We start from the raw sequence: 4,186 nt of genomic DNA, 5'->3' as shown, positions 1-4,186 counted from the left end.
AAAAAAAAACCATACGATTTAAATCCAATACAGATTATTTTATAATAATAATAATCCTTTTTCATGGATTATTTTTATGAGCATTTGTGAGATTTAACAAAACATTTTTTTTTATTATAGAACATTTGACCAAACAATGTTGTTTTCTTTTTTAATCAATGTATGGTCTTACTCAATTAACATAAAAACATGAGATGCTACATGTTTTATTTTTTGTTACATCCTAAGGCTTATTCAAATGTGCCTGGTTTCAAGACTTACCCACTTTCTGCATATGAACTCCTACTGACATGTTTTTGTTTACTATGAAGGGAAGCTTCACAGGTTTACTTGGAAGCCAGCTATTGTAGTATTATGTTACAGAGGGCTGCAGAAGGAGGCAAAAGGATTCAAAGTCCCCCATTTCATTTAGTAATGAAATGCCCATGGATGTAAAACTTGAAGATACCTTGAATGGCCTTGTACCAAGACTCTTCTCTACTTTCCAGGAATCCTTGTATTCCCAGAAAGGAAAAAAAATTAAAGATTTATCCCAGATATAAAAAAATGACAAATTTCATTCAGAGGAAGAGATTGATTCCCATATGAAAGGCACATATAAAGTTTTTAGCTGGGTGGCTTGGTGTATAATTATAGTCCTAGCTCATGTAATATAGGGAAGACAATCAAGAATACAAGTTCGGCCTCAGCTACAGGGCAAGTTCAAGGATAGCCTCGTCTCTATGAAACAACAAACAAACAAGCATAGAACTAGATTTTTTTTAGGTGGGGAATCCTCAAGGTTAGAGATGAGAAAATTGTATTAGAAGTTTTGAGACGATAAACCTAAATAATATTTATCACTTAAATTTTAGTTATCGTAACATTTGATCTATTGGTATTAGTCTTGGAAAAGTATCATTTCATATATTTATATATTAATTGCTGTTTAGTAAAGGAAATGTAATTGATCATTATGAGTACACTGACTCAGCAATAATTCAGTCACTATTTATAGATTCAAAAGCCCTAGAATTGCACAGTTGTATTCTACAGACTGTAGCTTTAGAATGTTAATGAAAAAGGTAAGAAAGAACTAAAGAACTTATAATATTTAGAGATTACATCTCCCATGTTAAATAGATGAACTAAACCAAATGTCACCCTTATAGTTTAGATAAGATTAATTTGTTTTAAAGATCATTTAGTTTAATATAATTATAAAAATACTACATTTCTAAATTAATAATTTTTGACTTTTGATTTGTCTATTGCTCAGAAAAAGATTTTCAAACCATGGAACCTATATGAAATTCACTTATTTGTGGGGGAAAACATTCTTTCTTGTTATGGTTTTAAAATTATTTATAAGAATATGAAATTAAAATATGGGAAAACAACATTCATAAATTATGATATCCTTTATAAAACAACATATTAAAATTCTAGTTATAGCAACATTGGTATATTAAAGATCCTCAGCAATAGTATATAATTAGTTTTCCACATTACCATGTTTGTGCTCAGAGAACATTGAAAAAAGAAAATCTGTATTAAAAAAAGCGTGCCTAAATGAAAAGGGCACTTTTGTATTCTTTATATTTGGGCATATGTGGTAGTTGGCTCTTTTTCAAATATGTCTTCTAAGAAATTGTTCTCTCTTGCTTCTTCAAGGATTCTAGTACATTTTACATTTTATTATATGGACATTTTCATTTTTTAAAACTTTAAGTTTCTATGAATATGAATCTATGTACTCATTTTTTTCTGATTTCTTTTTGATAGTAGATTATCTATCTTTATGTAACTTTTGTTTCAATTGTATTGATTGTTTTTGTCTCATTAACTGTGAGTTGTGGAGGTGTTATTAATTGACCATCTCTTGAAGTGTCTTGGCTTTCCTCAGTTGTATTCGTTTTTTTTTTTTTGTGAATTTTCCATGCAACACTAATAGAATAACTTCAAATTTTATGCACTGCATAGCACAAGTTTAAGAGCTTTATTTCTCCTCTCCAGCAATTGCCTCCCTCCATTCCCTATTGCTTGGCTCTGGAGGAAATGAAGTTCCTTACAGGCTACACAGATCAATGGCTAATCCCACTTCCACTTGACTCAATAAACCATTCCAGAATCCTGGATTTTAGTGTAGATCTTGCTTGGAGGCTTCTGCCTTGCACATATCAAGGTCACTCTGTCCCACTGTGAGTGACAAATGTCTTCAGGACAATAGTGGAGTTCTTTGAATCAGCACCAGTTTGTGCTTTCTGCATTCTGGCTTTGCCATCTCCTCTCATTTACATAGACTTCTGTTACTTCCCTCAACCTCAACAACATTTAAAAACTTTGACATGCTTCTTAATTTCTATACGCCAGTTGCCAAGGGCTGAGAAACAGGGCAAAAGAAGATATATTAATGCAAATTATTTAATCAACAGAACTAAGTTATTAAATATAACTTCAGGGAGTGAATGTGAAGAGAATGTGACCTTGTCAAGGACAATTTAAGGATAATCAGCACAAGTGATGACAGCTGAAAATGGTAGAAAGAGGCACATTTATGGGACTTTTCTACAGATAGTGGAAAATTAGACAAGAAGTTAGAAGAGATATCCTTAGTGGGAGACTGTAGTGGTACCCTATTTCTATGGCATCAAGGAAGGCTGCTAGGATTAAAGGTGTGTGTTGCCATAATCTTGATGTGGGATTTCCCTCTGTATGCTGTGAATATCATTGGTTAATAAAGGAGCTGTTTTAGGCCTATAGCAGAGCTATAGGGAAACAGAGTTAGGCAGGGACAACTAAACAGAATGCTGGGGAGAATGGAGGCAAAATCAGGAGAAGTCATGGAGCCACCAGAGACAGACACTGGGAACTTTACTGGTAAGCCATAGCCTTCTGGTAATGCATAGATCACTAGAGAGAGGTTAAATTAATATGTAAGAGTTAGTCAATAAGAAGCTAGAGCTAATGGGCCAAACAGTGATTTAATTAATACAGTTTCTGTGTGGTTATTTCAGGGCTAAGGAGCTGGGACTAACTATTGGCCTTCCCCCAACATAATGTAGTCTGTAAGGCTAACTAGTGGGATTGTTTCACTCTCAGATCTCCAGGCTGTCTTCATTTATTAAAATATATTTCAAATGCCACTACAGGAGACAGTTATGTAGAAGCTATGACAGGAAAGGGGGCTAGTGTGGAACAAAGAGGCTATAGCTTAAGGGAGTAAATGGGAACCCCAAACAAGCTGCTGCAGCAGCCAGCAAAGTGGGTATGTTAAAGAGTCTGAAGGAGCTAGCACAAGAAAAATGCACTGGATTTGATACCTGGTTATGCACAGTCTCCTTAATCTTCATCAATGACAGCCACATCTAGTTCCTCAGCTAAAAACCTTGCAGCTATCCTTGACTTAACAGCCATCCTTCACAAGATCGATCCCCAATTCGTGGAGAGACTGTCTTTGGCCTTCGAGTCTGAGCATGTCTACACTAGTCCTTGCCACTCATCATTTTAAAGTTGTAAAAGAAATGATCTCTCTCTAGAGATGAACAATTCTAGTATTGGACACTCCACGCCTTTATGCTCCCACACCACTTCTTATCTCCAGTGAACTGGATACATTCATTTACTATGTTTGCTCATCTGTTACATTTCACTAAAATATGCACAGCTCAGTGTACAGCATGTTGCCACTCGCCACATTCCCGAGTTACAGCCCCCACACTCCTCCAAAACATGCTTTTCCTGGGGTCCCGACTAAAGATGTTAGACAAACTTTCAACACGAGATTATAAGGCTCCATTTTTCATTGATTCAGGAGAAAGTACTCACCAAGTAGGGAAAGAAATTTTAATTTATAAATAATTGTATATATTCAAAGACTCACAGCATGCCCTTTCAGTTTTATTAGAGTTTTACATATACTGCAAGTTGGCCAGGGACTCACTCTCTTCTTTCTTTTTTGTCTGTGTCCCAGATGCTGGGATCACAGGTGTGAATCACTACCTATCAATGAAATGTCTTTTGGACAAGTTGGTTCTATACATGTAACATGGAAGTTCATTCAAGACTCTTAAAACTTCCCAGTGTGTTCCTTTCTCACTCAGAAATAGGGCCCCCATTTTTGTACATGAACAAGTGGTAAACTGTGCATGTTTAGGCTTTGTTAGAATGTGCCCTGCATTCTTATGAGAACTTCACTGAGTGCAAA

This window comes from Microtus ochrogaster, linkage group LG9 (genome assembly GCF_000317375.1).
Source record: "Microtus ochrogaster isolate Prairie Vole_2 linkage group LG9, MicOch1.0, whole genome shotgun sequence".
Lineage (NCBI taxonomy): Eukaryota > Metazoa > Chordata > Mammalia > Rodentia > Cricetidae > Microtus > Microtus ochrogaster.
This window is presented reverse-complemented; position numbering follows the sequence as displayed.